General features: G+C 39.1%; 1 protein-coding gene across 7 annotated transcripts in view; it reads left to right on the top strand.

Annotated features, from left to right (window-relative positions):
* NCOA2 (nuclear receptor coactivator 2) overlaps window positions 1–16,163 on the top strand; it is a 288,748-nt gene that overhangs the window by 159,018 nt on the left and 113,567 nt on the right. The window contains exon 1 of one of the 7 annotated variants that reach the window (XM_035011313.1): window positions 6,339–6,351. The exons of 5 other annotated variants lie outside the window; for them this stretch is intronic. The gene's annotated coding sequence lies outside the window, so the exon portion shown is untranslated. Of the gene's footprint in view, window positions 1–6,338; window positions 6,352–12,700; window positions 13,107–16,163 lie in introns of those variants that run through there. One more of the 7 variants, XM_035011311.1, reaches the window with a different exon arrangement.

Here is a 16,163-nt window from a genome sequence, read left to right as displayed (position 1 = left end):
CCTTAAAGGAGCTTAAAATTTGGCAGCAAAAAAGACATAAATAATTATAATATATGTGGTTAATGGTAGAGTTATATATAGGCAATTAAAAGAAAGAAGAAGGAAGGGAATTTAATCTTGGGAGAGAGGGCCGTGTGAGCTGGGTTCTAAAAGATGAGTGGGGATTAGCAAAAAGGGGTAAGACACACGGTCTGTTCCATGTATGACAAGCACAGGAAAGAGGTGAAAAGTGAATAGTGTGTAGTAGGTGAGGACCCATGGGCAGTTTACATTACCAGGTCAAAAAGAGTAGGATGGGAGATGAGCCTGGAGAAACAGGCAAGGGCTAGATCCTAAGACATCTTATGTGACATTTGAGGCAGCACAGACTTTGTCTTGGAAGGAATAGAGTCTACTGAAGGTTTTAAGAAGGGAAATTATCTGGAGGTAAGGAAACTTATGTTAGATAATCCAGATAAGAAGTGGTGACGAGCTGAACTCGAAGCAGTAATGATTATCATAGTGACAAGAGGAGAGACTATGAGGTGAAGTCACATTGTTGACGATTTGATGGGAAGAATATAGAAGTTTAAAGATGATGTTCAGTGGATGGGTGCTCTTCCAGGTGAGGCAATTTTGGGGTGCCAAGAAGAAATGGATGAACTTAATTTGGTGAGTTGGATTTTGAGGTGGAAGGTCAAGGCTGGAAAGAAAGGCTGGTCAAGGCTGGAAAAAAGATCTGGGAAACCATGGAAATAGGTGATACCACTGTAGAGAGTATAAAACTGAAGGTCTTAATCCGATTTGGACATTTGAATTATCTGGAGAGTTTTTAAGCAAAATACTGATGGTCAAACTGCACCTCTAAAGTCTCTGATTTAATGGGTCTGGAGTGGTGTCCTGGTCATCTTGTTTTATGTCTTATTTGTTTTGTCGATATGTGTTTTTTAAATTTTGTAAAATATACATAATCTAAAATTTATCATTTTAACTTTTGTAAGTGCACAGTTTAGTAACATTAAGCATGTTCACAATATTGTTCATTTCCAGAACTTTTTAATCATCCCAAACAGAAACTCTGTACCCATTAAACAAAACTCCTCATTCCCCCTTCCCCCCAGCCACTGGTAGCTTCTAGTCTACCTTCTGTCTCTGTGAATTGACTAGTCTGAGTGCCTCATAAAAGTGAAATTATAATATGTGGCCTTTTGTGTCTGACTTTTTTTACTTAGTGTCATGTTTTCAAGGTTCATCTATGTTGCAGCATGTGTGAGTATTTTATTCCGTTCTAAGGCTGAATAATATTCCATTGTATGTATATATACACATTTTGTTTATTCATCTGTTGATGGACATTTGGGTTATTTCCATCTTTCGGCTATTGTGAATAACGCTGCCAAGAATATGAATGCATATGTATCTGTTTAAGTCCCTACTTTTAATTCTTTTCAGTATTTAACCCAGAAGTGGAATTGCTGGGTTATGTGGTAATGTTGTATTTTTTTAAAAACTCCCCAAGTGATCTTTAAATATGCTTGGTTGAGAGAACCTGTGATACAGAACAAGGTTATGGTTGAGAGAACCTGTGATACATAACAAGGGTACTTAATCTGGAAGGCCCATAAATGGTCTTAGTGGATTAGTGACTTCTTAGGAGAATTGTATGCTTTGTTTTGTATATCTGTGGTTTCACTTTTTGGCTTTGATCCCATTCTCAGAACTGTTCATAACTCCAAAGTTGCTCTAAGAATCACTGTAGAACCTAATTTTAAAATAGACAAAGATTTGAATAGACATTTCTCCAAAGAAGATATGCAGTGGCCAAATAAGCGCATGAAAATCTGCCCAACATCATTAGTCATTAGGGAAGGGAAGGTGAAACCCAACAATGAGGTACTATTTCATACCAAATAGGATGGTGATAATTAAGGATGAGGATATGGAGAAACTTGAACCCTTGAACACTGCAAATGGAAAAATAAAATGGTGTATCTACTTTGGAAAGCAGTCAGGCAGTTCCTCAAAAAGTTAAACATAGAGTTACCATATTACTCCCCACTTATCCTAGGTATATATTCCAAGCGAACTGAAAGCTTATGTCCATGCAAGAACTCGCACACAAATGTCCATAGCAGCATTATTCCTAATAGCCAAAAAGTAGAAACCCAAATGTCCATCAGTGATGAGTAGGTCAATAAAATGTGGCATATCCATACATTGTAATGTTTGGTCAGAAAGAGAAATAAAGTACTGACATGTGCTGCGATATTGCTGAAACTTGAGGATACACTGAAGGCCACATATTATGTGATTCCGTTTATATGAAATGTCCAAGTGAGACCAAACCCATAGAGATGGAGAGTGGAGATAGACACTAAGGCGTGGGTAAGAAGGGAATGAGGGGTAATTGCATAATGGGTATGGGGTTTCCTTTTAGGGTGATGAAATGTTACAGAATTAAATATGGTGATGGTTGTAAAATTCTGTGATTAGACAGAATCATGAAATCTACATGTTTTTTAAAGGGTGAATTTTGGGGGCACCTGGCTGGCTCCATCAGTAGAGCAGGCCTCTCTCGATCTCCAGGTCATGAGTTCGAGCCCCACATTGGGTGTAGAAATTACTTAAATAAATAAACTTAAAAAAAAAATAAAAGGGTGAATTTTATGGCTTGTGAATTATACCTCAATAGAGCTGTAAAGGGATGCCTGGGTGGCTCAGTCGGTTAAGTGTTGGCTCTTGATCTCAGCTCAGGTCTTGATCTTAGGGTTGTGAGTTCAAGCCCTGCATTGGGCTCCACACTGGGCATGGAGCCTACTTAAAAAACAATAATAATAATTTTTAAAGAGAAGATGACTAAGAAAAGAAAGAAGAAGAAGAAAACGATGACATCCAATGGGAGGATTGGCTGAGATGGAGGTCTGGATAACTGCAAAGGGGACGATCCACAAAAGAGATGGGAAAAGAATAATTAAGCCATGTAGGAGGAGGACCTTTGTAGAGTGCTTTGCTGTGGAGGCCTTGGAATAGAGAGATTCAGGAGCGATCCCTGGGGGATGTCATCCCGACAGACAAACCCAGTAGAAAGGTGAAGTAACATCACACACGGTGTGCCAGGAATCCTGCAGGTTTGGCATTGGAATGTTGTGGGAGACAAGGGATGGCATATTCAGGGGAATGATGGGGAAAGAAATGTAATTGTTTGGGATCCTGAAGTGAGTGGAAGGGAATTGGAATAAGCCACAGGCCTAGATTCCCTTATTTGAATCTCAAAATTCAACAAACTCTGAAAATGGAAAGGTTTTTATAACTCATTTGGCAGGAAAATCTGACCTGAATGGATGTGAAATGATTTATAATCTTCATTTGTCCCACTTAGTGTGAATATTCATACATTGCACTGCAGAAATAATATTGAATTCAATTACAGAATGTTTCCACAGGCCCCTGTGGGGATGTTGTGATATAGGGTATATGCCACGTATTCTCTTCCTAAGATTAACATGTATCTCTCTATCTGAGTTCTAAATTCCATGGCCCCCAAGTGTTTTGGGTAACGGACCACAGACCTGTAGTCTTTGGGCAGGTCTGGTTGTGGAGGAGAGATGTGAGATTGGATAGTTGTTAGAGAAGGATTCACACTCAGGGAGCATGTTTTTTTTTTTAAGAATGGAAATGACCTGAGTGTGCTTATAGGTTAAAGTAGAGAGGAGGAGGTTGAGATTCTGGCAAAAAGAAGCTTGGTAGCAAAGTCTCAGAGAAGGTGGGGAGAGAAATAGGAAACGGTGTTGGAATGTTGGTGTTTACAAGAGGAGGGGTCACGCAGCCTCTGAGCCACCAGGAGTGATGATGAAGATCGCAGTGGCTATCTTTGTAAGAAGGAGGAAAGGAAGTTGAGTAAAGTCAAATTGAACAGCTATTTGCTGAAGTGGTAAAAGCTGGAAATAATTGTTGGGGTAAATAGAAGGAGCTGACTTGAGAACAAATAAAAGGGTTGGCAGGCAGGACTATGGGTCCAAGTCAAGTTTAGAAAGCCTTAAAATATCTGTAGGGCTATTCTGCCCCTTTGCTGTATGATTTTCTCTGTCAGTGCTCAGCTTCCCACTTCCAGGAGTGGAGAAATCTTGCGATTAAGTTTTGAGGAGTGAATCTTGGGAAAGGAAATGTGTGAAAGGGAACTGAGGGTGCCCGGGGGCTGGCGGTAGATCTAGCTAGGTAGGGAGGGAAATGGGGTGAGTGGAAGGCACAAGGGATTAGGGTTTCTTATACACCAAAGACTAGTAATTGAGGAGGAAGACAGTAAGAAAGCTAGTGTGCTGGGAGATGGTGGGGGAAAAGAGGCATTCAAGTCACAACAATCCTGGATGATAACAAGGCTCAGGGTATGATCGTAGGTAGGAGGCAGTGACTGAAGTGAAATGGAGGTGAACTTTGTTGGAGCTGAGACAGATGAGGCCCTATGAGGATAGGCATTAGCTCATCCACACAGACTTTGAAATCACTCAGGATGATGACCGATTGGGGCTGAAGAGGAAGAACTAATTACATGTCAAGCTTTTCAGTAAATGTGGAGGATTAAGTGGCATATTGGTAAATCTCAGACTTGAACGCAGATAGAGGGTGTTTTATGACATGGGTTTCAAAGAAGCAGATTTTTATGCAAGGTCACCCTTGCGGTGGAGTCATGGCCTCGTAGCTGCTCTGAGGAGTGTGGAGAGTATGACCCCGCCTCCTATCTCTAGTATGTGTATAATGAGGGAATGAGCTGCTTCTGGAATGGACTACAGGGGAGGCCTGTCAGGAAAGCCAAAATAGCTCCATACTCTGTAATTGGGTTGAGGGTGTAGGGGAATTTGTTACTACAGAATGAGAACTTCAGAAGGCACAGGGAGGGATGTAGGATGGAGTAGAATTATTACAGGTTGTATTAGGGAAGAAGCACAGGATAGATTAAGAATAATGGGTGGTGGGGCGCCTGGGTGGCTCCGTCGTTAAGCATCTGCCTTCGGCTCAAGTCATGATCCCGGGTCCTGGGATCGAGCCCCATATCGGGCTCCCTGCTCGCCAGGAAGCCTGCTTCTTCCTCTCCCACTCCCCCTGCTTGTGTTCCTGCTCTCGCTGTCTCTCTCTCTGTCAAATAAATAAAATCTTAAAAAAAAAAAAAAAAATTAAAAAAGAAGAATGGGTGCTGACCAAATGTGAGAGTAGTTTCATCTTTGCACATATTCAAATACCAAATACACTAGAATAGAAAGATTGTGAGGGTTTTTCCTTTTTCCTTTTTATAATTGTTTTTATTTTATTTTTTTATGTATTTGTTTTTGTAGGTATTCACATTATTTTAATACAAAGATATGTAGTAAATGTCATCATGCTGGTTTGGACTTTTTATTCTGGACTGCTAATACTAAGATTTTCATAAATGTCATCTTGTTATCACACATGACAGCTGTGTTTTGTGTCATCTGCCTATCTGATGAGTACATGCTTTTTTTTTTTGAGTCCCTGATTAAAAAAAATAGACCAGACTAGACTGGAAAACTTCTCTTTGTTTATAATAATCAGTTCATTAATGCCAAGACTGTTATTCCACAACCTGGACTAATTCTTCATTGTCATCCAGCCCTGTAGTTCTAATTCTGCTCTCCTTTCCAGGTAGTGCCAGGCAGACTTTGGCTGATCACCTAGGGCCCTTCTGCAAGGGATTCTGATGTCGTTGGTCTGAGGTGGGGCCAGGAAATCCATATTTTTAAAAGCTCCTTGGGTGATTCATTAGCAGCCAAACTTGGGAACCACCAGTGGAACCCACATTCTGCTTTTGTCTGCACAGTGGCATTTTGTCAGATATCCTCATGGACTTGCACATACTGTCTTTGTGCCATCTCCCTGACTCGGCATTCTTTTATCAAAGTAGGAATGAAGTTCTTGTAAGCATTTTAAAGGCATTCAATTCTTAGTAATCAGTTTAAATTATAAAGTAATGTCATGCCATAATCTTCAAATTAGAGTGTGTTAAAAAAATCATAATACCTATTATTGTGAATTTTGCTGAAATGGGAACTTACATACCCTGCTGAGGTGATTGTAAGTTAATAACAGCTTTTTGGAAAACAACTTGATAATATGCATAAATAGACTTAAAAACAGTCACACCCTTTGATCTAGCAATTACATTTCTGAGACTGTTGTATTGAGACGATTGATTATTGTTTTTTAAATTTTTAAAATTTTTTTTAATTTTTTTAAGATTTTATTTATTTGAGAGAGAGAACATGAGTGGAGGAGCAGGGAGCCCGATGTGAGGCTGGATCCCAGAACCCTGGGATCATGACCTGAGCCAAAGGCAGACACTTAACTGGCTGAGCCACCCAGGTGCCCCAGAAACTATTGATTATTGTTAATAATCAGAAATATGATCAGTATTTATATAAAAGATTTATTACAGTGTTATTTATAATAGTAGAAAATGGAAGCAATCTTAATAATTAACTATAGAAAATGATTAAATATCTTATGGTGGGCACCTGGGTGGCTTAGTCAGTTGAGCATCTGCCTTTGGCTCGGGTCATGATCCCAGGGTCCCGGGATCGAGCCCCACGTCGTTATACATGTCGTCCTCGGGCTCCCTGCTCAGTGGGGAGCCTGCTTCTCCCTCTCCCTCTGCTGCTCCCCCTGCTTGTGCTCTCTTGCTCTCTGTCAAATAAATAAATAAAATCTTTAAAAATAAATATATTATGGTATCTTCATATGATGAAATAGCATAGAGCCACTTAAATGTTTATGAAGACATTTATTACAGAAAAAATTTAGTGTATAACATTAAGAAAATGGAAAAGCATGTAAAATGTGTATATATATAGTTTGTGCTTAATTGTATATGTACATACAGTACATTTTAAAATAGTTGGCAGAAATGTTTTTAAGTTAATGGTGATTCTCTGGGTGGTAGAGCTACATGCAGTTTTCTTCGTTAGCATTTTGTATTTTCTAAATTTTCTATACTAAGCACGTATCATTTTTATTAAGCAAAACTAATAAAACTTTTTTTAAAAATAAAATACTTCAGTTTTTTTCTTTTTTTTAAGATTATTTATTTATTTGACAGAGAGAGTACAAGCAGGGGGAGCGGAAGGCAGAGGGAAAAGCAAGACCCTGGGATCCCAGGTCCCAGGAAATGGGATCATGACCCGAGCTGAAAGCAGACGCTTAACCAGCTGAGCCACCCAGGCACCCTAAAATGCATGCTTTAATCTCTTTAGCAAAGTTCATTTGGGATGAATTGTTAGAGAAGTCATTCTTGCTCATAATAATCACCAGTGTGTTTTCTAAATATTTGCAAACCACCCCTATATCTGTTCTACAAATTGGCCGGGTTATCAGCATCAGGCTTAAAAGCTTGTGGGGCTTGTTGTTTTCTGTTTGTTTTGAATAACAGCATTACTGAGATTCCCCGCACATAGCATAAAGCTCACCCTTCATAGTGTACAGTTCAGTGGTTTTTAGTTGATTCACAAATTGCACAGCCACCACCATCTAGATACAGAACATTTTCATTAACCTGAAAAGGAACCCTGTACTAATTAGGAGTCACCCCCCATTTCCCTTTCCCCTTAACCCCTGGCAACCACTAATCTGCCTTCTGTTTCTATGGATTTACTAATTCTGGAGAGTTCATATAAATGCAGTCATACACTATGTGGCCTGCTGCAATATCCTATTAGCTCGTCTTCAGCTCCTCCCCCCTCCACTGCCAGAAATGTCATTTATGCCACCACCATGCTAATCTTTCTGGCATCACTGTGACTTTACCACCTCTGGCTCAGAACTTTTCTGTGTGCCCATAGTTTATGAAATCAGCAGGAACTACTACTCATTCTGGCATTTGAGGTTTTCTGTATTCTGACTCTACAGAGTAGACACTTACTAAATATCTGGTGAATAAATGAATCCAATGAATAAGATGTACTCTGCCTTATCTGTCCCTCTCCTTCTCCCTCAGGGAAGAAGATAATTACTATGAGTTAGTCAGATTTCGGGTCACTGCTGGGGCAAGAAAACCTCTCTGTGAAGTTTAGGGCAGTGGTGAACTTTCGCACGCGGGGCTTGGGAGAGGGCGGGCCACCCCCAGAGGTCCTCATTCACTAGGGCTGGGCTGGAGCCAGAGTGTGTGTTTGTGACACTTCCTAGGCGGCACTTTCAGACCACCGTTCCAGGGCCTGACAGCAGGCTTGGAGGGAGAGAGGGTAGGTGAGGACGGAAAGATCGGGGCTCCCCAGTTGTTGAATGGTATGTGTCACCAGCAACTCTGGCCCAGCCTTGCTCTTCAATAACTGCGGCACATCGGCGGGCACTCTGCTCATATCTCCTACACCCTCACTCCCCACCCCAGCTTCACTTTGAAAAATTGTGCCTACCCTTCAAAACCCAGCTCAGGCGTTCATAAAACCTTCGCCACGGCTCCCTACAACAAGAAGCAATTTTCTCCTTAGGAGCACTTTGTATTTTTCATATATACTGGATTCTGTTAATTCCATTCTTGTTTCTTCCTCCTAAATCTTTGATTTCTTGAGATTAAGTTCAGTTTCTTACTCAGTAATTGTACTGCTGTGTCCATAGAACACAGTAATTTGCCCTTAGCAGCTTACTTAGTAATTATCAGTACAGCTGAACATCAGAAAGAAAGAAATGCAAATAGATTTTTAAATTAAAACCCTATAATTTAGGTTATATTTTTAATACCAAAAAGAGACCTACCTGTATTAATTAGAAACTTAATCTTACATGAAACGTAATCGTCCAGGCCCAAATGTGTTTTACCCTAAGTAATAGTCGTTGCTGTAGGTTTTGAAACATTGGCTTAAAACAAAACAGCAAACTAAAGAAATCATATGCCTGTGTTATGAAGACACACGTGGTATGTTGTGATAATTGAAAGCCAGTTTAATTTTCTCCATGTGTCTAGCCCAACTGCAGCCAGGGTTTGAGTTTCAGAATGAATTCTTACCCTTTTGGTTTTGGATCAGACAAAAGGAATAGAATATAGTTAGCTGTCTCTGAGGTGTCAAGCAATTATCTTAAGTTCTTTTAAGTGTCATTTCAAGCTTATTACTTACCTGTTATGGTTAAATAAGGTGCAACAGTCTTACAGATCTTTATCCATAGGTGTAGGTTTTACAAAACAATTTTTACTCTCAGTGGAAAGCATGTTTTAGGACTAATGAAAGAAAAAGGTAGAGAACAACACATTCTGCAATGGGAGTTTGTTTTAATCTTTTCAATGCCTGTTCTAGGCTACCCTTATTTAGTCGATTAAATTATTATTGTAACACACTTTAAGCTAATTTGGGTCTAAATTCTATAAACTACCCAGTGGGTAATTAGAAGCTACCATTCTTGAGTCCAATTATATTTTTAGTTCTACAAAACACCATATCTCTCCATCTGAAGTTATTAAAGGGAGAAAACCCTCCATTTACAGCTCTCCAGGACACGTCTCTGTCCTCTTCAAAAGTCCTCAAAACCTGAGGGCTCCCTGGCCTCTGATCCTGAGGTCAGAGAATTGGGCTCTATTGTATATAGTCAAAATAATAACAATAGGATTGTACCTCTGAAAGCTGTTTGTGTGTCCCAAGTTGGAAACTTAAACATAAATCTCCCCTAAACTACTATGGTATGGTCAGATTCAACAATTACTGATAATCCAACATTTGAGAGAGGAAAAAAATAGTGCTTGGCTCATATTTAATTGCCAACTTTATTTTAAAAAATGTTTTTAGAATAATGATTCCTATAAATAACTTTCTACATTCTAGTAATTCTCAGTAAATCATTCTGTGGGTTTGTGTTATTTGCAGGTAAAAATGCTTAATTTGGTTTGTTTTTGTAAGACCAAATTGGATTGGGGGGGGTGGCTGTCGATCCAGAGCTGCCCTTTTCTCTTTTTAATGGCAACCACTGCCTCACAGCAAATACTGTTCTGAGTTATTGTAATGATGTGACCAAAAGAAAGTTTATAGGAATTGGTATGGTGAGAAAATGATTCAGAGGTCCTCCCACCAAACCAACTTTTTCCTCCTTGCTCATTTTCCACTTCTGTGGAAGAGTGGTAGAGAACAGAGGAAAAAAACATAAAAAAATAATACTTCAGAAAGACTTCTCACACAGGTTTTACCCTAGTAAGGAAACATAATTTAAACTGCCAAAGGGCCTGTCGCCCTGTGCTAGTTTTTCCTCTAAGCACAAGCACTGAATTTTGTTTCCTATACTTTATCCCTGGGACGTGCTTAAAAATTTTGCCCCTTACTTTGTTTTCCTGTTTGATTAGAGATAACTCCCAAGAAAGTCTGGAATTAAAATGAGTGAGAATGAGAAAAGGCAGGAAAGAATGAGTATCCCAAGTTTCACCTGTGGTACCCAGAAACTGCTGTGGGAGGTAGCACTGTGAGCTGGCTAGGAGAGTGCCCTGGACCCTCTCCAGAGGGAAGCAGCTAATGATGGAAGAGAAAGAAGTGTGGTTTTCATTTTATGCACCTTGGGCTGGGGAACAAGTAGAAGGGAACCTTTCATTTTTCCTGCTGGAATCTAGGAAGCCTTCATAAAGAGGATGGTTTTTCAGCTTGGCTTGAGGGATATGATTTTCCTGAGGAAGAAGAGCAATTTTAGTAACCTTTGCTGGAAGGCTCTTACGATGTGGGTATTTTTCTTGCTTTAAGAGAGAAAATATGAGAAAGTTCCTGAGGTTAAGGAAAATAAGTGATGAGTCCAGAATGACCAAGAGCTTCCGTCTTTCTTATACAGAAGTAAATTTGGAGAAGTATAAGCTGGTTGTAAGATCGTTTTAGTAGTCTAGAAACTGTTGTGGGATATCTTTTGTTTTATCAAAGGAAATAATTTATACTTCAGATTTCATTTAAATGAAGTTCAATTTATTTCTTTCATTTGGGGTAGTCTTTGTATTTCTTACTTTTACTGTAAGGTAGGCTTACCTCATTTTATGCAATATTCTCCCCCAAAATATGCATGTAAAGAACTTGTACATTTATAATTTGCATTCCAGAGAACTGATTATTTAAAAAATCTCTTTCTGGCTTGCTTTTTGTTTTGTTTTGTTTTTCCCAGCAGTAGAACCAGGGTACTCTCTTTCCTCCCCTTCCCTTCTTCCTCCCTTCCTCCCCTTCCCCCCCCCCCCCTTTTTCCACCCTTTCCCCCTTTCCTTCTTCCCTTTTTTCCCTCTTCTGTTCTTCCTTTTTTTTTTGTAAACTCATAAAAGTCTGATGCGTTAATGAAAGGAAATTTGGAAAATAGAAAAATTATGCCCATAGTGCCCATCAAAACAATTTAACTGCTAATATTATGATGAATTTTCTTCCAATTTTTTTCTATAGTCTTCTCTGTTTTCACCATCAGCTTAAATTATTTCATAAACATTTACATGCTATCAAATTCAACCTATAATAAATAGCTTACATTTATTAAATAAGCCCTTAGGTGCCAGTCACTGTTATATGCTCTTTACATCTCTTGCTCTCAACAAACTTAAGGAGATAGGTATTATTATTTCTTGAAGAAGTGAAACTTAGGTTCAAAGAGATTAATTAACATAATAACGTAACTAATATGTGATATTCCTGGGGTTCCAAACCAGAGTGGACAGCAGAGGATGTGCTCTGAGCCACTATACATTGTACAGCTTTTATGGTTGCATAATAAATTCTGTTATGACTCTTAGAGGTCTATTAGGTCTCTGCTCGGATGTCACCCTATCAAAGGAGAACTTTCCCGACCACCCATTTAAAAAGCTACACTGTACTCTATCCTAACCGTACCTTATTTTTCTCTAAAGTGCTGATCACTATCTGATAAAGTAAAATGTTTGTTTTATTCTTTCTTCCTTCTCCACTTTCTTATTAGAACGTAAGAGTCATGGATAAAAGACTTGGTCTGGGGGCGCCTGGGTGGCTCAGTTGGTTAAGCGACTGCCTTCGGCTCAGGTCATGATCCCGGAGTCCCGGGATCGAGTCCCGCATGGGGCTCCCTGCTCTGCAGGGAGTCTGCCCCTCCCTCTGCCCCTCCCCCCTCTCGTGTGCTCTCTGTCTTTCTCATTCTCTCTGTCTCAAATAAATAAATAAAATCTTTAAAAAAAAAAAAAAAAGACTTGGTCTGCTTTGTTCATTGTGGTATCCCCCAATATGTAGAACCGTGGCATGGCGCTGTTCAGGATTATTTGTTGAATGACCTCGCCTTTACGTTACCTTTGCATGAATGCTGATTTTCTTAATCAGCCTCCGTTGGGACCGACGGGCTACAATAATCACATGCGCTGCGCTCCCCTCCGTACATCACAGGACTGCCCCTGCTCTGCCCTGAGTGTCTGCGGCACCCCACCCCTCCGTACCCTGCAGTGACGCTGCGTGGCTACCGAGCGCCGGCTTCTTATCTCGACTGGGTTATGCCACTGGTTGTTGTAATTACATCATTTAATGAAATATTATGTAACTAATTAAGTATGAGCTTAAAAAGACACATATGCTTCTATAAAGACCAGGATGAATGCTTTGAAAAACTCAAATGGACAAAAATTCCTGTCAAATAAGTATATGCAACACATCTATAATAGGAAAAATAATAAAAATACACCTCGTAAGCACTTATAAGAAATCAGATTGTCTACAGTTTCTAGCTTTGTTTTAGACATTGAGTAGACAATGCCTTAATAATATCAATACGAAACTCCAGTGGAGACTGATACTCAAATGTATATTTTTATGTTTAAAGTTAAAACGAAATGATTAAAGGTAGTAGGTGTCATTTTTATAATTGCTCTTGATAACCTGACTTTTAAAATTAGCCAATTACTACTTCTGTTCTATAGGAAAAGGCAGCTTTTACTGTTTGGAATGAAACTCCGCGTTCTTAGTGTGCCAGAGAAAATTTCTAGCTGGTTTTGTTATTTCAGTAACTTCATAATAAATTCAATAGTAACAATACTACTTCATTTCCCCTCAGGGAATAATTGCTTTGTGAGCTGAGGCATGATTTCCTCTCTGCACCAGAATGTGAGCTTCAGGTGGCCCGGGACTCGTAGCTCTGTTTCCAATGTCTACAATGGTACTTGGTGCATTAATTAGGTACTGAGTGGATAGATGGATGATTCTAAAGTATGTATGTTTTTTGTAGAAAGAAATGTTTTGCATTTTGCAATAATAACCGTTAGATTTTTAGCAAAAAGAAAAGTACTTTCAAATTATGTATTCACTGGTGATCAAATTAAAATATGCTGCTTTCTATAATGTATATTAATTTGTTTCTCTCTTTAGTGAAAGTATTGAAATACAGTGCTCACATTGCAGTGGTTAAGAAATGAGGAAGTGTTTGGATTCACTTATAAGCTCTAAAACTTCTAACCGTGGCCTTGGTCAAGTTGCTTTATTCTGTATCTCCATTTCCTCATCTGTAAAATGGGGCTAAATGTACGTTGTTACAAGCACTGGAGGGGTTCATATACGTGAAGTACATAGCGCCTGCCAAGCTAGTAAGTATTCAGTGAGTGATAGTTATTACAGTTATGCCTGGAGTTTGACTCCTGACCTGTCATTTATAATCTGTGTGACTTGGGCAAATTACTCGTGGAAACAGCTCAGAGAGGTTCGATGATCTGCAAAGGTGAGAGAGAGAGTGTGTGTATACACAGGTATATAAACATGAAAATGGGGATTTTTAAGCAAGAAAATGTGTACCAAGTGCTCAACTCATAGTAAGTACTTCCTAAATGCTAGTATTACACACACAAACCCCAACATACCATACTATGAGAGACGACTTTAATTTATTCATTTAAAAACGGTTTACAACTGGAATAATAAAAGTACGTAATAAAAGTGTTTCTTTATATAGAAACAGACAGACGGTCTTGCCCTTGCCATTTCCGTAAGTTTTTCCCATAAATTAGGACTTTGTTTTTTGATCTCAAAAAGAAGTTTAAAGTCAATTTCAGAATAAAGACAGATAAATGAATTTTAATCTGCACAAGTTATGAAACTCCAACACAAGCCCTACATTGTAGTTGTTGGTTTGATGACATCTTTCCAGAATACTAAGCCTCCAGGGAAAGCTGGTGTTACGAATGTTGACTAGGGGCTAAGTAATACCATGCTTGAAGGGGAGGGCCGTGCTTACATTGTGCAAGGGACGCAGCTTCTTCCCCGTGTCTTCACGAGTCCGAGGCCTTACTGAAACGTCGCCCTGCTATTCTGGCCATATTAGCGCTGGCTGACGTCGCTGGGGATAGAAGCAGCCCAGCGACTGGCTATATTAAGGAACTTAGCCTATGAGAATTCAGAAAGTAGGAACCATCTTCTGCCACTGATGTCAGACTAGACATTTTTCCCTCTGTTGGTAATGATAGTTTAGAGCGGCTCTCTGCTGCTGACATATTCTGCAGTGGATTTTGCTCAGATCAGACTTGGAGAGAGGAGTTTTCCTTCTCTAGGAGCTCTGTGGATGATGGAAATGTTACAGCAAAACATTTGTGTACCCGGTGAACGCGAACTTCCCCATTTCTTTGGTTCTTGCAGCATGTGTTACAGAGCTGCTGCTGCCCATTTGCAGCCTGATGTGTTTATTAGTCTTCCCAATGGCATCTTGAAGTGTCTTTCAGCTAAAAAATTCATGAGTATTATTGGCTTTCAGTCAGAAAATGGAATATGTCTTCTAGTTACTGTCTAATATACCACTTTAAGGCCATTATACCAAAGTAAATCTAAGAGCACATTGAAAAGGAAGGAATTTTTTAGCTTAAACATTTGTTTATACACTGTACTACTCTTGCGTGGAGTAAGAAACAGCATGAGGCAAGGTAGGTGCTGAAGCCATTTCACTTGGGGGGGGATAGCAGGACAGACTTGCAGGCTGTGTTATTTTCCTTAATCCTGTCTCCAGCTGGAAACCGGTAGTATTTTATTATTGAAAAATCATGTCCTAATAATAGTACTTTGCGTTTGGTTTACTGCAGTTAATAAAAAAAAAAGTCAGGCATACTGTAAGTTGCTCAGAACTAGTGAAGTTAAACTGAGAATTTGTTTCCAAATAAGATGCCTTTTATTCTATATTTGTAGGAAGTGAGTTTCCTAAAACTTTACAATAATCAAACTGTTGTCACTGTATGAATTAACGTGCAGTTTTACGAGTTTGAATCTGTAGATACATACTGTAATATGTGAGGTAAATTAATATTGTATGAAAAGCAAGCAGTATAGCGTTTTGTAAAGATGAAGTTAAAAGTGTTCTTATGATCTAGTTCAAAAGGGTTATAACACTTTGAGAAAAATAATATACCCTCTGACTAGCTAGTTTATTTTTGAAATACTGTATAGCATCTTCTGTCACTGTTCAATGCACTAATTGTTTTGCCAGTGAAAAGAAAAAGTCTGATTTTTCTGTGTGCTCTCATTCCCTGCATTTAGTAAATCTACACAGTTCGACTTAACATTTGCATGTGTAATGCTCCTTTGTTTGCTTATTTATATGAGGCAACAGTATATCCTTGCATAATCTGTATATTTACTGCAGAGAATATTTATTTGATTCTTGCCAAGAGTTGGGGTCTTGCCAAAACAATGTTTGCTTAGGGTGATTTTGTCCACTTGACATTTTGCAAAGAGGTATTTTCCCTCCTCCGTCAATTCCGTGTTTTTATCTCTGTATCAGCTTACTGACTTCCAAGGTCTGGCCATTCTCTGCTTTCTGCCTTTCTCAGGCATCTACATCCAAAAGCACATTTGGCATATTTGAGCATTAGATACTGTTTTCTCTTTGACTTATCAGAGACTGGCCCAGAAATTGTTCTTTCTAAAGTAAAGGGTCCCCTCCCGGAACACAGTATACTTTGAGGGAAAAAAATGTTTCGAGTTTAGAATGAGCAAATGTTTTCACTTGTGATAAAGAAATAGTGAATGCATCTTTCACTACTGAGGTGGGCTTCTGAAAGGATTATCCTTTCGTAATTTAATAGAATAGAAGCAGAAAAGCATTTCAGTGAAGTTTTATTGTACAGCGGCAGTATTGCTTGAGTATTTCTTAGTCTTACAAAGTGTATGAAGAATCAGACTACAGAACACACAGCAATGTCATGTATCTCTTGTAAAAAGAGTTCAGAAAGGACCTGGAAGGCCATGGAAGCTGTAGGA

This window comes from Mirounga leonina, unplaced genomic scaffold (genome assembly GCF_011800145.1).
Source record: "Mirounga leonina isolate KUSES-001 unplaced genomic scaffold, KU_Mleo_1.0 Mir_165, whole genome shotgun sequence".
NCBI classification, from domain to species: Eukaryota; Metazoa; Chordata; class Mammalia; order Carnivora; family Phocidae; genus Mirounga; species Mirounga leonina.
Note: the sequence above shows the minus strand (reverse complement) of the source record. Positions and strands in the feature narration are given on the sequence as shown.